At 48.9% G+C, this 14,730-nt stretch overlaps 1 protein-coding gene across 5 annotated transcripts in view; it reads right to left on the reverse strand.

Annotated features, from left to right (window-relative positions):
- The window catches only part of PHACTR3 (phosphatase and actin regulator 3), a 206,116-nt gene that overhangs the window by 128,077 nt on the left and 63,309 nt on the right, over positions 1-14,730 (reverse strand). Inside the window, exon 1 of one of the 5 annotated variants that reach the window (XM_059892577.1) lies at positions 14,305-14,408. The exons of the other annotated variants lie outside the window; for them this stretch is intronic. The gene's annotated coding sequence lies outside the window, so the exon portion shown is untranslated. Of the gene's footprint in view, positions 1-14,304; positions 14,409-14,730 lie in introns of those variants that run through there. 5 annotated transcript variants of the gene reach the window in all.

Raw genomic sequence — 14,730 nt, forward strand, 5'->3', positions numbered from 1 at the left:
AAGGCCACACTTGACGATACCCAGTCTCGGGCTGGCCCTGGCTTCCTCCTCTCCATCTCAAGCCCTGAACCCTGTAAGAAGCCCCTCCCAGCCCTCCAGGCCAGTATGCTATCAAGACCCCTGGGTGAATGCCCTCCTGCACAAACCCTCCCACAATCAACCTAGCTTTGTTTGACTGCAGAACATTGCTGGTGACTTTTGATGGCTAGGCTCTGGCAATACGACAGATAGCAAACAATCAGATATAATATAGATATAAATTTAGTAATATATTAAATTATAAATTTAATATAGATATAAATCTATAAATTAAATATAGATTAGTGGCCATAGTCCTGGCAGCATCGGAGACTCTTCTAGTGTGCAAAGGGCAGGGGCTCTGAGGATGATGAACTGAAGATGGTCCCCCTGCCTGGGGTCCCTAAATCTGAGAGCTCACAACATGATGCTTTGGTAACCGGGCGAACAAAGATTTTACCAGCAGGATGAAGAGGAGAAGGAAGACACTTTCTGCTTGGACCTAAGACTTCTGTGTACCTCACACCATCACTGCACAACATCTAAGGTCTCTGTCTCCTCGGCACATACTGACTGCACGCTGGAATATGCTGCAATTTGGGGAGCATGAGGCAGGTATGCCTGGCTTCCATGGAGCTGACAGTCCAGTGGGTAAGAGACAGAAAGACGGAGAGGGCCCCAGCTTGGACACTGACAGTTGGCTGTGGGTGTCCCAAGGAACCAGGAATGCACTGGGGCCAGATGAGCAAGGGAGGCTTGAGCCAGGATGGGAAGGGAGAGCAGGAGCCTGCCAGGAAACACATGTGTGTGTACATGTCGGAGAGGGTGGTTCCAGTGCAGGTTACAGCAGGTGTAAGGTCATGAGATTGGAAGAATCGCCACGCCATCATGAGGCCAGAGAGGCAGGGAGGGGCCAGAGCAGGCAGGTGGGGCCAGCACAGTAAGGAGTTGGGGTGTTTTTAGTCTCACAAGTCATGGGCAGCCCCTGAGAAATTTTAAGCAAGATAAAAACATGGCGGAGGGGGTGGGGTTGGGGTGGTTGGATATTGCCATAATGAGATTAAAGGTTTAAAAAGATGACTCCAATTACCCAGTAAAACCCAATTAAGTGAGCCTACCAGAGGAAGCGGGTGGGGTGGAGGGGGGTGTCAGGATGCAGCCGCATCCTTCCAGAGGAGGCAGGAGGAAGCCTGGACCTTGGTGGTCGGGGCTGGAGGTGATGAGAAGCAGATGGATATTTAGGGGTGGAGCCTGCAGGATGCAGGAATACTGCAGGTATGTGGGGTGAGGAGGGAAAAGGCCGAGTCAGGTGGATTCCCAGGCTTCTATTAGCAGGTAGGATGCAGAGCCTCTCCTGGGAACACTCCAGGAGGATGAGAAATTGCAGCCTTGGGTCTCTTTCTGAGCCTCGGTTTCCCCAAGTGTCAAGTCAGGGGGCTGGGCTACTGCGGAGTTTCCCCCTTGTCTCATCACCCAAGTCTGGGCCTCCAACCAATCCAGACAGCACTCTAATATCCAAACAAATCACACAGGAGGACACAAGGGACACAGCACTCAGCCCACATAGCTTGGCAGGCTCCCCTGGGGGACCACCCCTGCAAAACCCTGAACCATCTTCAGACATGTGTGAAAAGACACAGGACTCAATTTCGCCCAGCCCTGCTGCCTCTGTCACACTCCACCATTTGACAAGCTGTCTTTCTCCTGAGTCATTCTCTCTACCTGGCCTCAGACATGACCTTCAGGCCATTTGGCCTCCTGGCCATTCCAGCAACTGTGAGGACAGACACTAGGAACTTAGTCCTGCCCTGCTCAGGAGCGACCTCCCACGGGTTACAAGGGGGAAGAGCTCCCCTCTCTTCCCCCAGGGGTTAAGGTCTCTGCCCTCAGCCCTCGCAAACCCACATGGCAACTCTCCTGGCACAATGATAAGCCCGCTCCTGCAGAAAAGTTGGTTCTTAAGATGTGCATTTAAAAATACCCATGGGATGGTGTGGGTATATATAGAGAGAATGAAGCCAGGCACCTCAGCCCACACAGAATGCAAATATATGCCTTGAAATCTATGTTGTATCCTAAATAGAGGCCTGAGATATGAACACCACCAAATAATAGAAATTAGCCTTCACAGCAACTGTGACGTCATCTAGCCCGATTCCCAGAACAAAGGCTTGCAGCCTACAGGGCTCTGCTGCCTCTGGTCTTGATCACTTCCAGATAACTCCAGTAACAGAGCTGCCCCCAACCTCACAGTATGAGGGCTCATCATTAATTCATTCAGCATTTATTCACTACCTCCATTGTGCTCCAAAAAAGGAGGTACAGAGGCTTACAAAAATGCCTATGGCAATTAAAAAGAAAAAAAGATAAAACAAGAGGAGGAAAGAAAACACATGATTTTGGCTTAGATATACAAAAAAAAAAACACACTATAGGGTTCTGTGCCGAGATTGGAGATTTGAGATGAAGCTGGACACTGGGCTTCCTAGCAACCCTGGTGAAGACAGAAACACAATTAGACACATTCTCAGAACCTGAAAAATGAAGCAAACTCTGGTACTAAGAATAACGTCTTCCTCTGGCTTCTCACTAGTGGATGTTCAGGATGGAGTGGGCATGTTCTTTATGCTGTCCCACCAGGGAGGGGGAGGGGCTCACACAGCCCCAAATGACCCCCGAACTTCACTCCATCAATTCCCATCTCCTGACCCTGCTTTCCATTAGTCTTCTGAAAATTTGTCAAGAATCCTTCCTGTACAGTTTTCATTAGTTCTGTCATATAAGTACAATCAGCTGTGGGCTAATTTATATTTTAGGTCTACTGACTTTTTGGACCTACATAAAACTTTATTCCTCCGCTTTAATAAGAAAGTCAGAATCAATTTCCAGAAATGTTAAGCGGCCACAAAGTAAATACAATGGAAACAAGTCAATGTAATTATATTCTGGCAGACACTGTACCCTTGCAGGGCTCCGTGCCTGAGGCTGTTCTCTGCTTGTTAGAAGAGGGAAACCAGCCAGCATCCAGTGTCAAAGACACACCAGCCACAAACTAAAATTTTCTCCTTGATCCATAACCAGAAGACTGAAAGGCAATTCAAAGAGAATAGCCCTCTCACCACGGGATTCCCATATGACAGTCAAAGCCCCATCTAAGTTATATCAAAAACAACAGTGCCCACAGGGCATCCTGCCCACTGCCCACTTGGCAAGTGTGTGTGGCCAGTGGCAAACAGGTAAGGGTCTGTCCCAGGCACCACCCTCTTCCCTTTACAGCGAAGTGCCACAGCGTTTCCCTGCACACTAAAGACATTAGCTTGTAACATACTGGAAATTTACAAACAGGTCCTACTCCACAGAGAATATGAAAAGCACTGTTGGAGAATCATCTCTGATATCTGCGGGGGGCAGTGTCCACACTCTGGGAAATGGGTCCCGTCATCAGCTTCAGTGCATTTCAGTGTCAGTGAAGTTCATGAGTCTGAATCCAACTGATACTGCACACAGGGCTCGTTCATTCCCTGGCAAACATTCCCCGGGTCCTGGCTTTCCTCTCTTTAGTTCATTAGACTTTTCTTTAATTCTCTGCTACTCTGCCTTTTGAAATCCACTAAAAAGCATCATCATCATCATTGAATCAGCGCCCATGTACACAGCAATCACCACTGTGCCAGATGTTGACACTGTTTCAAACCTTTAAACATAACTCATTTAATCCTCCCAACAACCCTTGAGACAGGCACGATTACTCTCATTTTACGGATGAGGAGGCTATGGCATTGAGGGATAAAGCTGGCTGAGGGCATCGAGCTAATGCGGTATAGGGATCAGGATCACATGACCTCTAGGTCCATGATCCTCACCACTTTGCTCATCCCTTTTCAGTCTTACAACATGAGGCTGCACCTATGAACCAGGCACCTTGCTCGGTGCAAGCTGGCAGTCCTGTCCGTGCAGCTTATCAGAGGGAAAACACACAGGAAAAGTTACGCACAGGGTGCAGCCCACACCTCATGCCGCGTGAGTGACACAGCCCCTCCCACCACTGTTCAGTGTCTGTGTGTTCACGCCTCCATTCATTCACCCATCCATCCAACATGTAACCCAGCAGGACCCTCTGGGGCCCTACCAGGACAGACCCTTCCCGCATGTCTTCCTCTTTAGCTCTTGTCTCAAGTCCCTGGATAACAGTATTTAATACACATCTCCTGAGTTGTTTTTCAGATGCCAAAACCATCACCAAATGGAAGACATTAACCACTTGATGACCATGAGCATGTAGTCCCCAGATCTACTGGCACTGAGGATAATGTTAACTGTGACATTGCTCGCCCTGTAACCTATCAACCAATCAGAGAACTGTTCACAAACTGATCCCACAGCCCGGCCACTTCACCTGGCCTCAAAAAACGCTTTGCTGAAACCCATCGAGGAGTTCAGGCTTTTTGAACATTAGCTGCCTGAACTCCTTGCTTGGCACGTGCAATAAATGCTGTATTTTCCTTCACCACAATCCGGTGCCACCAGACTGGATGTACTTGGTTTGGTAACAAACAGACTCATCGGTGGCCTCCCTCCAAACAGTGGAGGGAACTACAGGCAAGGACCCCACCCTGTGACAAGCACATTCTGGTTGGCACAAACACAACTCACCAGCAGACAAAAGCATCACATAGGCAGGGTGGTGCCTACCTTAAGTGGGGTGGTCAGAGAGGAGGTGACATTTGACCTGAAACCCGCAAAATAATGGGCTGAGTGAGTAACAAGCTGGGGGACATTGTCCTTAGTGAAAGGACAAGAGGAGCAACCATGAGAAATAGTCTGACAAGTTCAAGGAACACGGGAAAAAAAAGCTAAAGGGGCAAGAAGGCTGTGCAAAGCAGGGAGAGAAGCAAGAAAACACTTGGGTGGCACCAACCATGAGCCTGGAGTTGCACTGTCTTTCATCCTTGACTTGAAGGACAGCCTAGGGGGTGGGTACTTCCAGCATCACTAGTTTACAGAGGAAGCAAATGAGGAAGGAAGTCTCAAAGCTAGCATGCAGGGAGTGGGTTCAAGCCCAGGCAGCCTAGGGTTCCAATTCCACACTCCCAACCAGGGCCTCACGGTCACCGCTCACGGGATGGAGGATGTGGTGCCTGAGGGAGGCAGGTCTCGGAGGTCATGTTGGGGGTTTGGGCTTTATCCAAGGGTACTGGGGCTTCCCTGGTGGCTCAGATGGTAAAGAATCTGCCTGCAATGGAGGAGACCCAGATTCAACCCCTGGGTCATGAAGATCCCCTAAGAAGGAAATGACAAGCCACTCCAGTATTCTTGCCTGGGAAATCCCATGGACAGAGGAGCCTGGTGGGCTACAGGCAGAGAGTCGGACAAGACTGAGTGAGTAACACTCTATTACTAGAGTTAATGGGAAACAGAGTGGGATAAGATCTATTGGCACTTTGAGAGTCTCTCTGGCTGGACATGGAACAACAGACTGGTTCCAAATAGGAAAAGGAGTACATCAAGGCTGTATATTGTCACCCTGCTTATTTAAGTTATATCCAGAGTACATCATGAGAAACGCTGAGCTGGAGGAAGCACAAGCTGGAATCAAGATTGCCGGGAGAAATATCAATAACCTCAGATATGCACATGACACCACCCTTATGGCAGAAAGTGAAGAAGAACTAAAAAGCCTCTTGAGGAGAGTGAAAAAGTTAGCTTAAAGCTCAACATTCAGAAAACTAAGATCATGGCATCTGGTCCCATCACTTCATGGGAAATAGATGGGGAAACAGTGGAAACAATGGCTGACTTTATTTTTCTGGGCTCCAAAATCACTGCAGATGTGATTGCAGCCATGAAATTAAAAGACGCTTAGTCCTTGGAAGGAAAGTTATGACCAACCTAGACAGCATATTAAAAAGCAGAGACATTACTTTGCCAACAAAGGTTGGTCTAGTCAAGGCTATGGTTTTTCCAGCGGTCATGTATGGACGTGAGAGTTGGACTGTGAAGAAAGCTGAGAGACAAAGAATTGATGGTTTTGAACTGTGGGGTTGGAGAAGACTCTTTAGTGTCCCTTGGACTGCAAGGAGATCCAACCAGTCCATCCTAAAGGAGATCAGTCCTGGGTGTTCATTGGAAGGATTGATGTTGAAGCTGAAACTCCAATACTTTGGCCACCTGATGCGAAGAGCTGACTCATTTGAAAAGATTCTGATGCTGGGAAAGATTGAGGGCAGGAAGAGAAGGGGACAACAGAGGATGAGATTGTTGGATGGCATCACCGACTCAATAGACATGGGTTTGGATAGACTCCAGGAGTTGGTGATGAACAGGGAGGCCTGGCGTGCTGTGGTTCATGGGGTCACAAAGAGCCAGACATGACCAAGCAACTGAACTGATCTGGCTTCCCCAGAGGCAAGCACAGAAGCAGAGAGACCACCAGAAGCCAAGTGACAGTGGGTTGGAACTGGATGGTGGCAGAGGGGCCATAAAGGGGGCAGAGGTAGAAGTGGTGGGTCAAGATTTCATGCATCACGGGGGCCTGGCTACACAGGCAGGATTGGGAAAGCAGAGAGGATGTTCCAGCTAAGATAGGGGCTGGACCTGGGGGCCAAGTTGGGCTCAGTGACCTTGAGTCAGACAGCTTGCTTCAGTGGAAGATACCTTCATCCGACCACCCGTCCACCCATTTAGCATTTCAGAGCCTGACCAGGGCTGGGAGTGATGTGACAGCAGGTCAGCAGGTGTGACCCTTCAGGCACTCCCCACCCAGGGAAGGAGTCTTGCAGGAGAGGTTGCAGAGGCAAAACTACACAGACACACAACAGGCAGGACCTCAGGGGCCCAGAAGCCCTGCTATCACGGAGAAAAGCCTCATTCAGCTCACATACTACCTGTGACGGTGAACTCCTCTCTCACCGTCAGCCAAACAGCACAGACAGTTCCCATCTTCCTCTGCCTGCCTCCAGACCACCCGTAATGAGAAGACTCTGCAGGTGCCCTCAGCACAGAAGTCAGCTCCAGATCAGGACAGCACCCTACCCTGAGGCAAGCACCTGGCCCATGTGCTTGTCCAGCTCTCTGCGGCTTCTTTGTGAAGCAGAAAAGGTCACCCATGGCACTGGAGGTAAGCCTGCACTGTGAAGAAGAGACCACAAGAAACAGGAAAAAAAGAAAAACCGCAGAAGAAAGAGATGAGTCAGGAAGCGGATGATTTAATTTAAAAACACGAACGCCAATGAGGATTCTCACAGTGAAAGCGTGTGCTCTAAGGGAATGGAAAGCTGTCTGCTGTACTACCCCCACCACTGCATGTCCCGGGCCACCTTCTGCAACCAGGACTGACAAGTCCCACCCTCTTTTTTAGGATTATTATCTCCCAAGCCTGTTGATAAACAGCCACAGTCCTTCTCAGTATTCTTGCAAATTCCAGTCTGCCAAAGTCCTTTAGAAAACATAGCGTCTCAAGGGAACTCAACCTTGAGCAGAGGGTCAAGGTGGACCCCAAGCTCCATTACTATATACAATCTCCATTTATCAGCTGCTCAGCTCAGCAAGATCCAGGCACAGATATGAGGGTGATAAGGTGGTTTTAGGGGCTCAGGGACCTGAGGCAAAGTCACAGAAGTTAGTCCCTTTTCAATTATCCTCTACGCTTCCAGACAACATTAAGGGAGAACCTTAGTTTCGTGCTAAGATGATGCTGACTCCCCCAGACCCTTGCAGATCTTGGTGTTTTAACAAGCAGAGAGGGTCCCTTGGGTCAGAAACCTTAGTGGGAGACCATGAATGTGTGTGCTAAGTCATTTCAGTTGTGTCCAACTCTTTGTGACCCTATGGACAGTAGCCCACTAGGCTCCTCTGTCCGTGGGACTCTCCAGGCAAGAATACTGGAATGGGTTGCCATGGCCTCCTCCAGGGATCAAACCCACATCTCTCATGCCTCCTGCATTGGCAGGTGGGTTCTTTACCACTAGCACCACCTGAGAAGCCCCAAAGGGAGACCATGTCTAACTAAATGTTATTTTATATTCATTGTTTAACTTTTATGGTTAACTTTTATCAAAAGCAAGTGATACTGGTTTTCCACTTGAAGTCGCAGCAAAAGATTTCATTTTAAAGTGGGTTTTAGGTAAAAACACACTTTCTTTTAATAAAAATTAAAAGAAAATATTCAGCAAAGTCACTAAAGGTGGCAGATGTGTGGGTTGAGGAGGGCGCATCAGAGCACACGGTGTCTGTCTGTCTGCCACATCTGTGATGTAGAGCCGCCGCTCAGCCCTTTGCTGGATGCCGGCTCAGGCCACCAGGCGCCACTTGCCGTGTCCACGTGGTGTCCCACTCATGCCTCAAGTGAACTTCTCTTTCCCCACAGCCTGCTCCTTCCCGAGCTGTCCCCTCCCAGGCCAGGAAGGGAACTGCATCCTTCTGATTCTCAGGACAAAACCCGAGGGTCACCATCAGTCGGCACTGTCCCCCTCTTCCTGATCCGTCTCCCGATTGATCCTATTGGCTGCCCCTCTACCTGTGCCCACTGCCCCCACAGTACTCAGTCACCACCATCTCGGCCTGGACCACCTCAGTGACCTCTAAATTGGTGTGCCACCCTGACACCTGCCTGCCCTCACTCAGGGGCCTGGGGTTCCCCGAAATCCTATGTCCAGTCTCTAGTCTCTGGGTTTTAAACCCTCCAATGGCTCCTGCCATACTGGGTGCAAAACCCAAATTCCTGGTAGCCCCCTCCCACAACCTGTCCAGCTCTCTCCTGCTGCTCCCTGACCCTCCAGGGGCTCCCACTGGGGGCCTTTCCCCTGAAGCCTCTCCCCCCTCATCTGATGGCTCATCTCCTCCCTTCCTTCTAGTGCTGGCTCCAGTGTCACCTCCTCAGTGAGGCCCACCCTGATGCTCCATTCAAACGCTCAGCTGTGCCGCAGGTTGGCTTCCCTCCCCCTGACCTCCCTCCCCCTGGCCTCCCTCCCCTTGCAGGCAGGGTGATTCCCTACTGATGATGGGTACCAGCTGCTGCTGATCTCCCCATTGGACGCCAGGCCCCAGGACCAGCTAACATGCCTGCTCTGCTCACTGACGTCCCCACAGCCAGAACAGTGCCCACACTCTAGGGTGACAGACAGCAGCTCAGCTCAACGAAGAGACCTGATTCCTATCCGTGTCTGTTCCTAGTGGCACCTGGGCTTTGTGAATCCAACTGGGGACTTGAAGTTTATCAACATTAAACTTCTCCATGTTGGCTCAGCCTCCCAAGTGGCCTGTTGAGATGTGTGTTTGACAGTTTGACGCTTAGTCACACCGCGAATGCTTTTATCAATTCCATCATCTACCCAATTGTTAACCTGCCAGGTTGTTAAGGCAAATATTGATGGTTCACAACTTAGGAGACAGCCCTGTGGCATTCCTCCAGAGAACTGGGGGTCATTACTATTGCAGTTATCAAAATGTTTTACCATTTTTTTGAATATAGCAAAAGGTAGAGAAAAATAGTAAAATGGACAATTACATATACACCACTGAGACTCCAAAATTGTTACATCTTGCTGCATATCCTTTGAGTGTGTGTGAGTCTGTGTGTGTGTCTGACCTCCACCCAGAGAGCGACCTCATAGGAAAAATCACAGGTCAGCAAACTTTTTGCAATAGGCCAGATAGCAAATATTTTCAGCTGAATGGGCCTATGGTCTCTACCTTTTTGCCTTTTTATATTGTTTTAAAAAGCAGAGACATCACTTTGCCCACAAAGGTCTGTCTAATCAAAGCTATGGTTTTTCCAGCAGTCATGTACAAATGTGGAAGTTGGACCATAAAGAAGACTGAGTGCCAAAGAACTGATGCTTTTGAACCGTGGTGCTGGAGGAGAGTCTTGAGAGTCCCTTAGACAGTAAGCAGATCAAACCAGTCAATCCTAAAGGAAATCAACCCTGAATATTCACTGAAAGGACTGATGCTGAAGCTGAAGCTCCAATACTTTGGTCACTGGATGTGAAGAGATGACTAATTGGAAAAGACCCTGATGCTGGGAAAGACTGAAGACCCTGATGCTGGAAAAGATTGAAGGCAGGAGAAGGAGGGGACAACAGAGGATGAGACGGTTGGATGGCATCACCGACTCAATGGATGTAAGTTTGAGCAAACTCCGTGAGACAGTGAAGAACAGGGAAGCCTGGTGTGCTGCAGTCCATGGGGTCACAGAGTCGGAAAAGACTGAGCACTTGAGCAACACGGTGTCTGTCTACCACTCCTGTTCAGAGGTTCACATGAATTACTTGCTGGGGACGCAGCCCTGGGCAGTTTGCCTCCAAGCCCAGAGGCTTAGCACTCAGTCACCCTGCCTGGAGGGAGTGAGTAGCCAGGCCTGAGGGTGGGCAGGAGAGGCCAGAACACACTAGAAGACCCCCTCACCCTGCTCTGCTCTCTCCACCACACTGTTGGGGAAGATTGTGTGTTTGGGGTCAATGGGCTCATGATCAGGATGAGGGCAACTTCCTTAAGCTTTGAAACCTCAGTTTGCCCATCTGTGAAATGGCAGCAATGGTAGGACCATCCTCCCAGGCCCTGGTGAGGATAAGGCGGGATGTGCAAAGGGCTGGCATGTGATGTGTGCTCCCCGAGGGTGCTGCCAGGAAGTCACAGGTGAGCTGTTTGTTTACCATGGTGAAACTGAACAATTCTGGATTCCTATTGTGCTACTTATTTGGATCAGGAGCCATGTGGGGGAAAGGAGGAGAGAAACAAGGACAGAAGGGAGCTCGAGGAAGGGAGGAAGCAGACAATCCTCAGGATCAGGGGGCAGTGACCCCGCCCCCCCGGGGCCCGTGGTCAGCACCCTGCAGCCTTCACTGCATGCTCCCTTCTGTTCTGGAACTTTCTCCAGCTATTGCTAATTCCACCCATCTCTTTGTCCCCAGTCAGCTTCTAGGAGCTTTTCCCCACAGTGTCACAGGCCCTGAGCATATGGAATTCTCCTGTTAACAATCAGGGTTAAACCACAGGGGCACAACTGCAGTAGGAATTTATATGTCAGGGCAGAATCAACATCTCTGAGCCGAGCTCAGGAAGGACATTTATACCAGCGCCAGTAAGACAGCCCGGAAGAGAAACAAACCAGGGGAGCAATGGTGTCCTAGGGACTAACTGTGACAACAGAGCTGCATGTGTGTGCACACACATGCCTGACACATCCACAGCAACTGAGCTCTAAACCCACCGTGGTGCACGTGCAAGAAAAGACTAAGGAACCCTCAGTCCTACTATGGTTCCCAATGTGTTAATATGATTTTTTTGCTCTTGCAGAAAAGTGGTAAGAGTATGTAACAAACACCCTCCAGGTTCAGCAACAGTTAATATCTTGCTCTATGTATTTCATATATTCCTACACACATACGTCTCTTATAGACCATGGGCCCTGTTCAACCATCTTAGAAGTAAGTTTTCTAAAATCGTGACACTTCACTTCTAAACAGTTCCGTCTTCAGCCCCCTAAAGCAAGGGTTCCCAACCTCCAGGATCTAATGCCCAATGATCTGAGGTGGAGTTGATGTAATAATAGAAGTAAAGTGCGCAATAAACGTAATGCTCTCGAATCATCTGAAAACCATCCCCTCAATCTGGTGTGTGGAGAAATTGCCTTCCATGAAATCAGTCCCTGGTGCCAAAAGGGTTGGGGACTGCTGCCCTAAAGTAATGTCACATCGAACCAATTCCCTGGATCATGTAATACTCAGCCCCTTTATCAAATAAAAATTTTCTCTAAACTTGGCATTTCTTTTTCAACTGAGTTCATCTTCATCCATGTAGACAGGATACAAACCAAGAGAAATCACCCACTCTGCTGTCTGAACATTTTCTAAAATGGTTCTAAAACCAGGCCTCTTCTCCCCACTCTAATTACTCCCTGACCTTCACTGTGATTCTACAGCAGTGGTTCTAAGAGTGGCTCTGACCAGCAGCATCACCTGGGAACGCACTAGAAACGGAAACCCTTGCAGTCACCCCAGACCTGCCCCAGAGCCGCTGAATCAGAAACTCTGCAGGTGGGGCTGCAATGGCTGGTGTGACAAGCCCTGCCCCCTCTCTGGGGAATTCGGATGCAGGTTCACAAACTCTGAACCACTGCTCCCTGCTCTCTGAGCTAACATCTCAAAGAATACTTCCTCCCCTCTGGTACTCACTGTGTCGGCTGGGAAATTAACAAAGAAATAAAATAATTGGTTAGATTTTATTTTGCATGTATCTTTAGAAGTAAATGGGTAATACCTTAACCTCCTGCCTAAGTAATAACAATGTGATATGATCAGGCAAAGACTATTCCTGCCCCACAAAAAAACAGACTGCAAAACATACTAAGCTCTGCAAGTAGATGGGGTTCAGCTGTGACATGTCAAATTATGTCAAGATGCAGTGAAGAAAGAGAGCTAAAAATAGCACCACCAGGCTGAGCAGAAAGGGTTCTGGTTCATCAACTCCAGGACCAGAAAGAAAAACATCCTCTGGCCACGCCTCAGGTCCTTGGAGGCCCCGGACAGAGGCCTGTCCATATGCCACGTACCCTCATGCCCACAGCTACATGGGTGCAAAGGGGAGGACTCCAAGGGAGGCAGGAGTGAGCAGGTTGCTCCAACGATGATATTTTATAGTTTAAAAATAGAACGTTCTGTGTGTGCAAGGTATGAACAGTCACCCCACAAGCAAAACTATCGCCTTATGTAATAACAACAATGTAATTAACAATCCTGTAAGTCATAGGCTGTGAAATCGATCGCAAAGACTCAGGGCTCAATTGCTTGGCAACCAAAGAGTTAATACCAAATAATAATAATAATAACCAAGGGAAAAAAGTCTAAATCTATTCCATGTAGACAGAGAACTCAAACTGCAAGCTGCCCATGGGTATGGCTCTGGAGAGAAGGTCATTTATGGTAAGGAAATAGTACATTGTCATGAGAGCTTCTTCTGTTAGCTCGCCTGGAAAAAGTTGTGAAATTAAACAGCAGCAGTTTTGCAGCGTGTCTGCTTTTCCGGGAATGTTCGCTTCTTGGAGAGTCACACCGAGGTGACAGCTAAAATGATTGCTCCAGGACAACTGTTCCCTTTCTCTGCTTAATCAAACCATGTACCCTTAATGATTTCTGAATGAACTTCAAGCATGGTGCTTTGGGTTTTTTTTATGATGTGTTATGCTTAGATTTCTGTAAGTGGTTACCATCATTATGAATTTGCATAAATCTGTAATTCATCCTCACAATATAACATGCCAAAGACATCCCACAAAAGGACTGCTACATTACCATCTTTACCCCACACCCTCTCCCCATGTGCCCCCCACCTCCACCACATGCCCAGCTAAGAAAAAAAGCAAGCATTTGGGGGATAGGATTTGGCATTCAGAGAACCACCCTCTCCTGAAGAATTTAGGGTCTATATCACCATTTCCCTCCGGGCCCAAAAACTTGCTGTTTAGAAAGACAGTAGGGAATGATGATCGGGAGCCACCTTTGCTTCCAAAAACTTCCCACGACCCACATTAACACTGAGAACTAGCCTTCCCATCTCCCTCTTTGGCCCCAACTCCAGACAACTAACCTCACTGGCAAGCCATTTTTCTGAACCCCCCAGTACAAAAATGGTGCTCAGTGCAAACTCACAGAAAAGCAGGCTCCTCCCCATCCCCCACCTCCCAAGCAGTGATTCTGTGGAGGAGATTCCAAGGGATAATGACTTCTGCGGGTGCAACATTTTTTTCCAGATGCTAAACGAAGCTTTAAACCTCCATGGTTGGGAACTTCCCCTACTTTGAATTTCGACAAAACCCGGCTGTAGAAGAGGACCCGGTGCAGTCAAAATGCATATCGATTTCAATCTATTATTTCCTGGAAATTATCTTACAAGTTGGAGATGAAAAGGCATCCAGGTGAAATTTTTATTTTTAGCCCAGAAGTAATAGGTTAAAATAGCATTGCTGTGGCAACAATAGACTCTTTTTCTGGTCTCTGTGGCTGGAGGGCAGGACAGCTGGCTAATTCTGGCCTGACCCACCAGAAGCATAAGATGCATAAAAATGACCTATCTGTGGGGAGCAGGGCACACCCACCCCTCACCCTAGGCTTCCAATTTGACCATTTGATTCAAAAGGTTGGAGGGTGGGGGTGGGGAGGGGAACTCTTCCCCCTTTGACTGGGCCTGCTGCTGTTCTCATTTGCAAAGTCTGCCTTTAAGAGGCCTCCCCCCAAAGAAAGACACCCACTGCCCTCCCTCCCGTGGTGGTGTCTGGGGAATCCTACTCACCTTATGGTCAAAGAATGGTAGGGAATTAAGGCCCTCATCCTCCCAGGAAACTCTGCCTCCCCGCTGGCGCCCAGATCCCCGTCTCCCCAAACCTCCCTTCGAGGGAGTGGCTGGCAAACAGCCCTGCAGCGTTCAGGACTAGCTCAGTTCCCCGAAAAAACCTCCAACCCGGAGCAGCACTGCAATTGTCAGGACGCTCCCGTCTGCCTTTGGGGGCTGAACACCATTATTATCCGTAAAACATTTTTAAATATAGACATTGCAGGAGTGCAGCCGGGGGTGGGGTGAGGAGCACGGCCCAGGGCTGAGAACCAGCCGGGACCAGTCCCTCTTGCTCTGCTTGGTCCCCACGGCTTGTCCCCCCGGCACTGTCAGGAGACTGCCCGGCCGGCGCTGGCCAGAATCTGAAGCAAGCCCCTAAACTGT

The sequence above is a fragment of the Bos taurus genome, chromosome 13, assembly GCF_002263795.3.
Source record: "Bos taurus isolate L1 Dominette 01449 registration number 42190680 breed Hereford chromosome 13, ARS-UCD2.0, whole genome shotgun sequence".
In the NCBI taxonomy this organism is placed as follows: Eukaryota; Metazoa; Chordata; class Mammalia; order Artiodactyla; family Bovidae; genus Bos; species Bos taurus.